The following is a 14629-nucleotide window of genomic DNA, read 5'->3' on the forward strand; positions in this document are numbered from 1 at the left end:
TAAATTAGTGTTTTACTTGTTCATCTTAAACGTTTTAGTTAACTTATCTAAATATCAATCGAATGTTACAATCGTTTACTAAATAACTTGAAATCAAATATATCTAATTCTAACAGTTAATATTCCTTATTATTGTATGTGTCCAAATAACGTTATTTAAACAAACACTTTACCATTTATTCCGAATACTATTAAAAATGAATGATTTCCCAAATCAACGTGGACCTCATAATAGAGACCCGTAATAATATAATAATTCTTAAGAGACTCAATAAATATCCTTTCATTCAATCGTTTGGCATAATCTTTTAACTCCGTAGTTAAATATATAAATCAGATAATCAAACCAATAAGTTTAATGCACAGTATCATATACTTCACACTTTGTTACGTTTTCAAATTATAGTATATGTGTGACGACCCGGAAATTTCTGACCAAATTTAAACTTTATCTTTAAAATGATTTAATGTTTTCGACACGATAAGCAAAGTCTGTAATGATGAGTCTCAAGTTTTGGAACTATATTCATGTAATCAATTATTCTTTGACTGTTCTCGAAGATTTACGAACAATATATATATAACTTAATGTGCATATATATATATATATATATATATATATATATATATATATATATATATACATATATATATGATTTCAAGTTATTTAGTAAACGATAGTAACATTTGATTATTGATTCGATTGATATTTAGATAAGTTAACTAAAACGTTTAAGATGAACCAGTAAAACACTAATTTGCTACAGTATTTTCGAATTTCCACAGTACCCGAAAAGCTACAGTGTTTTCGAAAATCACTATTTGCTACAGTAAAAAAACTTTTCTGCAGTAACTTTGCTACAGTAAAACACTATTTTAAAATGAAAATGTATATATGTATATGTATATACTACGGGACGATGATTTATAGAAGCAAATAACCAAAACACTTAATTGATTGAAGCTACACTTCGAGTGACATAGTTTATCAATGATTAAGTTTAATTTTTGACAAAGGTACGAGTCACGAAACGTAAAGTGCGAGTTTTTTCAGCGTACGAAGGGACGTTCGAAAAAACGGAACCGTGACATAAGTCGAGGGACGACGTACGAGTCATCGGAATGAAAATTACAAGTCAACTATGTACATGAATTTCATATAATATATAATTAATTATATAAATTATATATTATATTTATATTATAAAATCATGTCGACGAGAATAAAAACAAAGGATTGTGAGCTGCAAAAGGCATCCATGCGATCACATGGAATTTGCCTTACTGAACCATGCGATCGCATGGCTGAGGAAATGAGGCCATGTCTTTAAATTCGAACGTTTTCGTTTCATTTGTGCACACACATATACATCCGATATATATTACTCCCTCTGCTCTCAATATTTTTATTATTTATATTATTATTATTATTATTATTATTATTATTATTATTATTATTATTATTATTATTATTATTATTATTATTATTATTATTATTATTATTATTATTATTAAGATTCATATTATTATTATTAGAAGTGTTATTATTATTAGTATTATTATTAGTATTATTACATAAAATACTACGTCGAGGTTCTGCTCGCATGTTTTCAAAACGGGTTTTATGAGCGGGATAAAGCTAAGGAAATTATGGGTTATAGCTATGGAGGTTATGGGTAATGTACGTGGGTATTATTGGCAAGTCAAACCTAGTGTTTATCATTTCTGTTGCGTCTACGTACTTCCCTGCAATATTGAATCACGATATTGATACGTGAGCATTCACATTTTATCTTTTATATATTAATTGTGTATCCATGTCTAGTGCTCGAGTATATATATTTATGCATGCTTGTATGCTAAATTTCGTCATTAAACAGTTTATATTGAATCATGAATTAAATACATATATCACTAGTAAAAGGTATATGATATACATGTTTTTGGAAAGCTGGCGAAAAATCAATAACTTTTCATTTAGAAATCGCGTAATTTCGATGAACGAATCAAAAGATATGATCAACTGAATTATGATTGACGTTAATTAGAATTGCTTTTGAATCTGCAATTAATATTTAAACAACTTATTTGTAAGATTGATAAATTGGATTTTTGAATATTACCAACCGAGTAAATGAATCCTTATATAAGGTACGTCTCGTTTTGTTGAACTATTGTCAAAATTGACTTTTTGAAACGACTTTGGATAACTTTTGTATGTCGATCTCGAGCATTAGGATTGTGATACATTATGATCTGACCTAGCTTGATAGACATTTATTGACCAACATATGTTCTCTAGGTTGAGATCTACGGTTATTTGGTAATCCGAGTTTCGGTCACATTTTGGTGAACGACTTTATATGCTGCTAAGGTGAGTTTCATTTGCTCCCTTTTTAAATGCTTTTGCATTATATATTTTTGGGCTAAGAATACATGAACTTTATTTTAAACACAATGGATACAAGTACATACTAAATTCTACACTGAATTTGAACCGAAAATCCCTTAGCTTTGGTAACTAGTAACTGCCAGTTATAAGAACTGGTGGGCGCGAGTAGTAGTATATGGATCCATAGGGCTTGATATCCCCGTTCGAGCTAGAGCGCTAGCCTTTTAACGGACATATGCTATTTGAGAAGCGTACACGTTGGTTTGCGTGTATTATTAAGATGATTATACAAAGGGTACAAATTATATATACGTTAAGTTTAGTTACCATGGTGCTCAATCTTGTAGAATATTTTGATAAACGTTTCTGAATGAAACAACTGAAATCTTGTGATCCACCTTTATGTACAGATTTTGCAAAACATTAAAACTATGAACTCACCAACCTTTGTGTTGACACTTGTTAGCATGTTTATTCTCAGGTTCCCTAGAAGTCTTCCGCTGTTTGCTTATATGTTAGACAAGCTATGTGCATGGAGTCTTACATGGCATATTTTTCAAAGAAATGTTGCATTCACCAAATCATCACCATGTATCTTATTTTGACTGCATTGTCAACAGAAGTACTATTGTAAACTATTATTTACGGTGATTGTCTATATGTAGAAATCATCAGATATCGAAAACCATTGATTTGAATATTCATTTATGGTGAGCCTTTTCAAAAGAATGCAATGTTTACAAAACGTATCATATAGAGGTCAAATACCTTGCAATGAAATCGATGAATGACGTGTTCGTTCATATGGATTTGGAGCGATCGTCACAGTTGGTATCAGAGCTGGTTTAAGCTGTGTCGTCGGCTTAATCGTAGAGGGGGTTCTCACAGTGTTACCTGTGACGAAGCATTGGCTCTTACTCCTCGCGGTCCGAATATGGTTGGTTTTGTCGAGAGGTGGGCCGTAAAATCAGTGTCTGAGGTACGCTCAGTGGTCACCAGGCGGTTAGCTGGGAAGGCACTGAGTGGGATGCGTCCCCAACTGAATCACAGTTGGTATCAGAGCGTTGGCCCTAGCGAACCAGGTCTTGCATGAGTGTGTCTAACTTATAGTTGTTAAGATGCATTAGTAAGTCTGGACTTTGACCGTGTCTGCATGTTAAAAGTTTTGCTTATCATTTCTTGTCAGAAATTACATGCTTATCATTCTTAAGTCTAGACACGTTTTCCTGCATTTATTGCATAAATAGTGTATAGACAAAAATTCATATATTAGCGTATCTGTTACTGTAAACTTTTCCTGACATCTTCCGAAAATTTCTCCGTGATTTATGGAATTTGGTATTATATATACATATGTAAATTATGTATTGAAGAATACCAAACTAAATTCTATAATCTAATTCATATCAAAAATCATCTCCCTAATTATACAAGATGGATCCCGTATCTAGTTCAAATTCCTTAAACTCCGACATCTATTCCGATATGGATATTTACCTGAATTCCGAAGACAGTGTAACCGGAATGGATCAACAAATCAGCCATCACCTATTCTGGATGAATTAGGGATGGGTTCGTAGCCTGCTTAGTCATTGGAGACAAGAAGAAGGTGATCCCTTCCATCCACCACATTGCCCTCTTGGCGAAGAATCTGAAGCACTTACCGGCGAACCTATTCGAGACACCATTTTCTCTCTCATTTCCAGAGTGTCTCGTCATGATTATATATTATCTCAAATTCTAGATCTTATTCGTCCACTCGTCCGAACCGAAAATCACCCCGGTGTAATAGAAGAAGTCAACGAGCTTCGCGCTCGGGTAGTGGCTTTGGAGAATGTGGTGCAAAGGTTACAAGCACCATCAGTAGCACCGGCAGCAACAGTACCACTATCAGCAACACCAACAGTACCATCACCACCACCAATAACAACATCCGCATCCCACACCTCAACATCACAATCTGTACCTCGAACATCAACGTCATACGCACCATAGATACCAAGGAATACCAACAACAATGAACGATGAAGTATTGATTCATAACTTCATCGAAGAAATATTTTGCAGAGAATATGTAGTTTCTAAAAGTTTTAGAGATTATATATTCTAGTCCTAGTTGAAAACCAGATGAGATTAATATTATGTTAACTCATTAAATCCATGATTACATCTAAGGAAAATATATATGTAGGTATATTTTCATAAAGATTGTAATTAAGAAAATTCTTTTGTACAAACTGTTAATGGTGAGAATATTTTAACGGGTAGGTAATACCCGAGAGATATATAAATTCACAATTAATATGTTACATTCTTCGATTCTGATTCAACAAATCATCAACTATACTCACTACTTTCACAACAATAAATATTCTTTTATAAAAATCAAAGCAACCATCCTCATCCAAATTTGATTACATATTTTAATTTTGACAAATCAAAATCCTTGTCAAGATTTAACAAAAGACATCATTCTTAGATTCCTACATCTTTCGAAGCTATACTTTGACTTCAAAACTGTGCTAGAACATCATAGAACCCAGAAAAGTATTTGTATCATTCAAATTCCTAGAACATCATATGAATATTAACGATTACAATCTATGTTCAAATCCCTCGAAATTCCCGAAGACACTTCAAATAATGAATCATCGAGATGATGATCCAACCACATGTTACCGCAGTCTTGTACCTGAAAAACCCTCAAAATCAAATTCATAGTTTAACACGCATCCGTGTCAGACCCTTTGGCATTTATTAGCTAAAATAACTTTTCAATCCCTTTTCAAAATAGACAGTTTTGTCACCTCTCCAGCAAAATCATCTTCAATTGTTCATTCGAATAAGCCTTATTATAACGATTACCCCTTCATCGTTGTTACCGGGGAACCTTTCGTATTCCACCACATTAGCATTAAACTTATCAACAACTTCATTGATCATTAAGCCTCTCCGAAAAATCACGATAATTATTCATTGAAACTCTATCAAGTACCCATATACAACTTGTAACAACAATTGTCATACCAACTACTGGGAATTAGCAAATCAGTATTTTGAATTTCGTAGCAATTTTTTTGCCAACAGTTATATATATACATATAACGTTTACCTTCAAGACTTACAGACTTCGAATGTGAGGTTTCTGAAAAACACCCTAAACTATGAACTAGTTCTCGAAATCTTAAAAAATGCTGATGAAGCAGCAAAAACTGTAAACGACTTTAACAGTCGAAAGTTTGATGATAAAGAGTAGTGTGTTGGAAAAGCACAGAAAAAGAGAAAATTTGGTACTGGAAAACAAGTTGAGCAAACCATGAAGGAGGCTATGGACAAATCACAAAGACTAAACCTGCCTTCAAAGAATTCAAATGATTCAGTGTCTGCTGAAGTCATTAACGAATACCTTGCTCCTGACTCTAAACTTTTACGGACAAAATCTTCTTCATCATCTTTCGATATTAGAAATTCTAAGATATCATCATATCTTTCATTATAAATATCTTCGATGTTTCTGAAGATATCTTCATAACTATTTTTATCCAAAATCATTTACTTCTTCGTGCTATCTGTGTAAAATCATAAAAGAAACTATTTTAGTTTCTAAATTCTGAAACCTTCGAGTTTAAAATATGAATGTTTCTGAAGTAGTGTTGGGAACTGAAGCATGAGTTAGTATAATATAATGACACTTGATCAACGTGATTATATTACAGTAAGTCATGCTAAGCTTCTAATGGAACGTGATAAAGGTTCACAGATCATACCCTCATCGTGAACCATGTTACATAACTCTTTCATTCTATTTAATCTCTAAATATATCAAGAAAATACTTTTCTTGATGATTTGGTCTTTCCAGATATTCTGGTAATTTGACAAATCAAGATCGTGCCATTACAATTTCTTTCTTAGAACATTAACTATGTTCATTCCGAAATGTATAGCTACGAATTCTGGACCATTATTCGCTTGACTTGAAGTCGGGAAAGAAAAACGAAAGCATGGAGCTCCTAAATATAAGGAAAAATATAAAGCCTGACAACAACACATATATTACAAATCGTGTATATCAATGCGTATAGCAAAATAAAGACACGGGAGAATGAAAAATACTATAACCCCAAGGTAATAGTAGAAGAAAATAACTTCCTCTGGTGGCAGATGAAAAAGAAGAATGACGGATACGATAGCCAAGAAAATATCAAGAATCAGAACTGGATTAAGCATTTCACAATCTTTTGGAAGTATGAAATAAGGAAGAAGTTGTAGGAGTGGTGAAAATAATGAAACGGAAGTGGTTAATTTATAGCAAAATATCAGACATAGCAATCGAGGCAGATTACGCATTTAAAGGAAATCTTAATTTCCTTAAATTTCGAAGAATCAAATCTTATTTAGATTATGAAGATTTTCTATTCCTTAAATTCCGGAAATCAATCGTAACTACGTCAAAAGTTAAGACGAATCTCTATTCTTTCATTTCACTCTTTTACGATAACTTCTCTCATACGCTTCGAGAAATCGGATTGTTTTATCCATATTATTCAACGGTGATAAAATTCTATTTACCAACTCATATTCGTCATGAAAACATTTTTATTGTTAGCCATGACGACCTCACTCAAATTTAGGGACGAAATTTCTTTAACGAGTAGGTACTGTGACGACCCGGAAATTTTTGACCAAATTTAAACTTTATCCTTAAAATAATTTAATGTTTTCAACACGATAAGCAAAGTCTGTAATGATGAGTCTCAAGTTTTGGAACTATATTCATGTAATCAATTATTCTTTGACTGTTCTCGAAGATTCACGAACAATATATATATAACTTAATGTGCACATATATATATATATATATATATATATATATATATATATATATATATATATATATATATATATATATATATATATATATATATATATATATATATATATATATATATATATATATATATATGATTTCAAGTTATTTAGTAAACGATAGTAACATTCGATTATTGATTCGATTGATATTTAGATAAGTTAACTAAAACGTTTAAGATGAACCAGTAAAACACTATTTTGCTACATTATTTTTGAATTTCTACAGTACGCGAAAAGCTACAGTGTTTTCGAAAATCACTATTTGCTACAGTAAAAAAACTTTGCTACAGTAACTTTGCTACAGTAAAACACTATTTTAAAATGAAAATGTATATATGTATATGTATATACTACGAGACGATGATTTATAGAAGCAAATAACCAAAACACTTAATTGATTGAAGCTACACTTCGAGTGACATAGTTTATCAATGATTAAGTTTAATTTTTGACAAAGGTACGAGTCACGAAACGTAAAGTGCGAGTTTTCTCAGCGTACGAAGGGACGTTCGAAAAACCGGAACCGGGACATAAGTCGAGGGACGACGTACGAGTCATCGGAATAAAAATTACAAGTCAACTATGCACATGAATTTAATATAATATACAATTAATTATATAAATTATATATTATATTTATATTATAAAATAATGTCGACGAGAATAAAAATAAAGGATTGTGAGCTGGAAAAGGCATCCATGCGATCGCATGGAATTTGCCTTACTGAACCATGCGATCGCATGGCTGAGAAAATGAGGCCATGTCTTTAAATTCGAACGTTTTCGTTTCATTTGTGCACACACGTATACATCCGATATATATTACTCCCTCTGCTCTCAATATTTTTATTATTTATATTATTATTATTATTATTATTATTATTATTATTATTAAGATTCAAATTATTATTATTATTAGTAGTGTTATTATTATTAGTATTATTACATAAAATACTACGACGAGGTTCTGCTCGCATGTTTTCAAAACGGGTTTTATGAGCGGGATAGAGCTAAAGAAATTATGGGTTATAGCTATGGAGGTTATGGGTAATGTACGTGGGTATTATTGGCAATTCAAACCTAGTGTTTATCATCTCTGTTGCATCTACGTACTTCCCTGCAATATTGAATCACGATATTGATACGTGAGCATTCATATTTTATCTTTTATATATTAATTGTGTATCCTTGTCTAGTGTTCGAGTATATATATTTATGCATGCTTGTATGCTAAATTTCATCGTTAAACAGTTTATATTGAATCACGAATTAAATACATATATTACTAGTAAAAGGTATATGATATACATGTTTTTGGAAAGCTGCCGAAAAATCAATAACTTTTCATTTAGAAATCGCGTAATTTCGATGAGCGAATCAAAATATATGATCAACTGAATTATGATTGACATTAATTAGAATTGCTTTTGAATCTACAATTAATACTTAAACAACTTATTTGTAAGATTGATAAATTAGATTTTTGAATATTACCAACCGAGTAAATGAATCCTTATATAAGGTACGTCTCGTTTTGTTGAACTATTGTCAAAATTGACTTTTTGAAATGACTTTGAATAACTTTTGTATGTCGATCTCGAGCATTAGGATTGTGATACATTATGACCTGACCTAGCTTGATAGACATTTATTGACCAACATATGTTCTCTAGGTTGAGATCTACGGTTATTTGGTAATCCGAGTTTCGGTCACATTTTGGTGAACGAATTTATATGCTGCTAAGGTGAGTTTCATTTGCTCTCTTTTTAAATGCTTTTGCATTATATATTTTTGGGCTGAGAATACATGAACTTTATTTTAAATACAATGGATACAAGTACATACTAAATTCTACACTGAATTTGAACCGAAAATCCCTTAGCTTTGGTAACTAGTAACTACCAGTTATAAGAACTGGTGGGCGCGAGTAGTAGTATATGGATCCATAGGGCTTGATATCCCCGTTCGAGCTAGAGCGCTAGCCTTTTAACGGACGTATGCTATTTGAGAAGCGTACACGTTGGTTTGTGTCATAACCCGTCCTTAACCATAAGAACGCGTTAGATAACGTATGATTTCATTGCGAGGTATTGACCTCTATATGAGACATTTTTGAAAGAAAACTGCATATATTATACATTACAAACCATAACCATTATTTTTGTTACAAGCTTAAGACAATAAAAAGAAGATTAACGTTTAGCGATAATCTTCGACTTACAAACTTTACAAATGATGACAACAACACGGTTTCTAGCATATTTTACAATACAACATCTCGGATATGCAGTTTTATTTTTGACACAAACATGCGTACGCAAGATCCTGGTTAGATCCAACATGATGCAGCGGAAGCTTTAGAAATCACCTGAGAATAGACATGTTTTAAAAAGGTCAACATAAAGTTGGTGAGATATAGGTTTAGTGCCGGCAGCAATATATATATAGACCACAAGATTTCGTATATAAACAGTTTAATAAAAGTATTCTAAGTGGTTGAGCACTTGGTAACCATACTTAACATTTTCACGTCGCATATTCCCTTTAATATGAAATCTTACTACACCGTACCAAGTGTAGTCACAAAACGAAGTACTGTGCAACCGTTGAATACTGGTCGTCCAGTCCGGTTGGGGTTGTCAGGCCCGATAGATCTATCAACAGGATTCGCGTTTACAATACCGCTGTAAATAATAGTTACCAAGCTACAGGGAAGTATGCCAGTGGTACAACTCAACGTAGAATATATTTTTCAGTTACTTGTGTCCATAACATAAAACATAAAATACATGTATTCTCATCCCGAAATACTTAGAGTTTAAAAGTGGGACTATATACTCACCCTTGTCTTGATGATATATATATTTTGACTCGGTCTTCCGGTTGATATCACGAACCTATCCATATATAATATATCAATATGTTTTCATTTTAAAACAAACGTTATATATATATATACTTGTTATACTTTTAATATTTTGAATATTTCCTTAGTCCGTAGTTAGCAGTTCGTTGTTAGTAATTCAATTTTAATGGTTCATTTTTAGATGTTTAATATACCCGCAATGAAATAAATAAAACCCCCAACGAAATAAATAAAACCCCATCGTATATGTATTGGTCGAGATTAATCTTGACCCATGGTACCGGTGTTGTCAAATGACGTGTTGCGTACATAAAGTACCGGTGTTGTCAAATGACGTGTTGCGTACAATCATGGGATCTTATGATTAATCTTCTCGTGTTGTTTACGGGTGATCCTGAACCATATGAAATTGAATTATGAGTACATATATATAAAATATCATGTTATCTTAGAAATATGTGATTTATATCTTTTTTTCCAATTGATCCCGTAGTTGAAATGATCTAGGATAACCAATTTTGTTTCGGTCATAGTTTCTTCGTTACAAGTCCGTTTTCGTTGATTCAAATTGCCATCTTCTTGGATCGAGTTCTTCTTTAAGACTATGAACTGTAAATACCTTGGTTTGTATTCAAAATCATACGGCATAAGTGAAACATTAGTGAAACATATGAAGTTAAACATTTTTGTTATAACAAAATCATTTAATGACCATTTTTCTAAAAATACTTATACTTTGAAAAACCAAGTTTTACCTTGTTAAATTAACATATAAATAAGTTATGTTACATGTCTTGAAGTATTTTAAAAGTTAAGTTAGAAGGATCTACTTAGTTTGCAAACAAGTTTGAAAACATTCAAACTATGTTCTTGTTGTTAAACTTTTGTACCACAAAATAAGATAGCTATATATATGAATTGAATAAGGTTATGAACATAGATTCTACCTCAAGTTCCTTGGATAAGTTTGCTGTAAAAGAGGAGTAAGAAGCTAGAATCAAAAGGGTGATAGAAGTGGATGAAAGATTGGAAGTAAGTTGGTGTTCTTGGAAGGTTTTCTTGAAGTGTTGTTGTAAGAGTTTTCTTATGGTGTTTTAGTATGGTTTTTATGGCTAGATCTTCTTGGTTATTTGCTGGATTGTTATGGAGTTTAGAGGGTAAGAAAGAGTGTGTGTTTTTGATAAGAAAATGGAAGTAAAAATGAAGCAAAATGATCATGTATATATATACACCAAAAACGTGTTCCATGGTGTATATGGACAAAAATTCCAAGTTATAATTTTATGTATCTAGTCCTAATTGCTTCCAAATTCAATTACCTAGCCCTCATGGCATGAATAATGGCTGGTTAGGTGGTGATTTTGATGTGTATTTACTATTAGTAAATACGTATAGGAGCTTGGTATGATACGAGTACAAATACTCTAGGTATACGTATAGAAATTTTGTGAAAAATGGAATGAGGATTCAAATATAGCTATCTTTTGTGAATACACTTATATGGTTTTATGTATTTAAGTCTTTAAAAGTGATTAAATACATTACTTATACAATATATGTATAAACATTATATGTCTTAAGTATTTATGTCAAATAACGTTACGTATAGTTATCGTTTTGAAAACTTAAGTTAGTAGTTTCAAAATACACATATAACTTGTTGTTATTAATACAAAATGAGACATTAAAACATTTATTAATCATGTTAAATATGTATATATACATTTATATACACAAACGTATAATTATCATATATTGTATAGTTCGTGATATCATTGGTCAAACTAGACGGTCAAACGTTGTGTAAAACTCTTTTCGGAAATATAAGTCTCGACAATTTGGATTGCTTATCATGTTGGCAAGGTTTAATTTATGTAAATATTAATCTTATAAGTATAGTATGATCGAAAAAGTGCGGGTCGTTACATTACCTCCCCGTTAAATAAATTTCGTCCCGAAATTTTAAAATTGTACCTATTTTGCGTCATCGAGAAAAAAATGCGGATACTTTCGTTTCATCTGATCCTCTCGTTCCCAAGTAAACTCGGGACCTCTTCTAGCATTCCAACGAACCTTAACAATCGGTATATTGCTCTGCTTGAGCTGTTTAACTTCACGGTCCATGATTTCGATTGGTTCTTCGACGAATTGTAGTTTCTCGTCGACATGGATTTCTTCAAGAGGAATGGTGAGGTCTTCCTTTGCAAGACACTTCTTAAGGTTTGAGACGTGAAAGGTATTATGTACTCCGGCGAGTTGTTGCGGTAACTCGAGTCGATAAGCTACCGGTCCAATGCGTTCGATGATCTTAAACGGGCCTACGTACCTTGGGTTCAGTTTACCCCTTTTTCCAAAACGTATCACACCTTTCCAAGGTGACACCTTTAGCATAACCATGTCCCCGACCTGAAACTCTAATGGTTTCCTTCGGACATCGGCGTAGCTCTTTTGGCGACTACGGGCTGTTTTCAATCTCTCCTTGATTTGCACTATCTTCTCAGTCGTTTCATGTATGATCTCGGGACCAGTTAATTGTCGATCTCCTACTTCATTCCAACAGATAGGAGATCTACACTTCCTTCCATACAATGCTTCGAATGGCGCAGCTCCAATGCTCGCATGATAACTATTATTATACGAGAATTCTGCTAACGGTAGATATTTATCCCATCCGTTTCCAAAATCGATCACACATGCCCTGAGCATGTCTTCGAGAGTCTGAATCGTTCTCTCACTCTGTCCATCGGTTTGTGGATGATATGCGGTACTCATATCCAACCGAGTTCCTAGTGCCTCCTGTAGTGATTGCCAGAATTTTGAGGTAAATCTACTATCACGATCGGATATAATGGAAATAGGTATTCCATGCCTTGAAACAACTTCCTTTATATACAATCGTAATAGTTTCTCCATTCTATCCGTTTCCTTTATAGGTAAGAAATGTGCAGACTTGGTGAGACGATCAACAATCACCCAAATGGTGTCGTATCCCCAGGCAGTCTTTGGTAACTTTGTGATGAAATCCATGGTAATACCATCCCATTTCCATTCTGGGATTTCTGGTTGTTGAAGTAACCCTGACGGCTTCTGGTGTTCTGCTTTGACCTTAGAACAAGTTAAACACTCCCCAACATATGTTGCAACGTCGGTCTTTAAATTAGGCCACCAATAACGTGTCTTAAGATCTTGATACATCTTTCCAACTCCAGGATGTATCGAGTATCTTGTCTTATGTGCCTCGTTCAATATTAACTTCCTTAATCCACCCAACTTCGGTACCCAAATACGATTTGCAAAATATCGAATTCCATCTTCCCGTATAACGAGTTGCTTCTCATACTTCTTCATTATTTCATTCTTTATGTTTTCTTTATTGAGTGCTTCTTGTTGAACTTCTTTGATTTGTGAGTTGAGATTCATGCGAATTTTTATGTTCATCGCTCGTACTCGAATTGGTTCTCGTTCCTTTCTGCTTAAAGCATCGGCCACCACGTTCGCCTTTCCGGGATGATAACGAATTTCACAATCATAGTCGTTTATTAACTCGACCCACCTACGTTGCCTCATGTTCAATTGTTTCTGATCAAAAATATGTTGAAGGCTTTTATGATCAGTAAACACAGTGAATTTAACCCCATACAAGTAGTGTCTCCACATCTTCAATGCAAACACGACTGCTCCCAATTCTAGATCATGCGTCGTATAATTTCGCTCGTGAATCTTCAATTGTCGGGATGCAAATGCAATAACTTTCTTCCGTTGCATAAGAACACAACCAAAACCTTGTCGCGAAGCGTCACAATATATTTCAAAATCATCGTTCCCTTCAGGTAACGATAAAATAGGCGCCGTAGTTAACTTCTTCTTCAGTAATTGAAATGCGTTCTCCTGCTCCGAGGTCCATTCGTATTTCTTCCCTTTTTGTGTTAATGCTGTCAACGGCTTAGCTATTCGGGAAAAATCTTGAATAAACCTTCTATAATAACCGGCTAAACCCAAAAATTGGCGTATCTGTGTTGGTGTCTTAGGAGTCTCCCATTTTTCAATAGCTTCAGTTTTTGCTGGATCAACCTGAATTCCTTTGCTATTAACAACGTGACCAAGAAATTGCACTTCTTTCAACCAGAAAGCACACTTAGAAAATTTAGCGTATAGCTGTTCTTTTCTCAACAACTCTAATATCAACCTTAAATGCTGCTCATGCTCTTGCTCACTCTTGGAATAGATAAGAATATCATCAATGAAAACGATAACAAACTTATCCAAATACGGACTACAAACTCGATTCATGAGGTCCATGAATACAGCTGGCGCATTCGTCAATCCAAACGGCATAACCAAAAATTCGTAATGACCATAACGTGTCCGAAAAGCAGTTTTCGGAATATCCTCTTCTTTGACGCGTAGTTGATGATAGCCCGATCTTAAGTCGATTTTCGAATAAACACATGATCCTTGCAATTGATCAAATAAGTCATCAATTCTCGGTAGTGGATACCG

Source organism: Rutidosis leptorrhynchoides, chromosome 1, assembly GCF_046630445.1.
Source record: "Rutidosis leptorrhynchoides isolate AG116_Rl617_1_P2 chromosome 1, CSIRO_AGI_Rlap_v1, whole genome shotgun sequence".
NCBI lineage: Eukaryota > Viridiplantae > Streptophyta > Magnoliopsida > Asterales > Asteraceae > Rutidosis > Rutidosis leptorrhynchoides.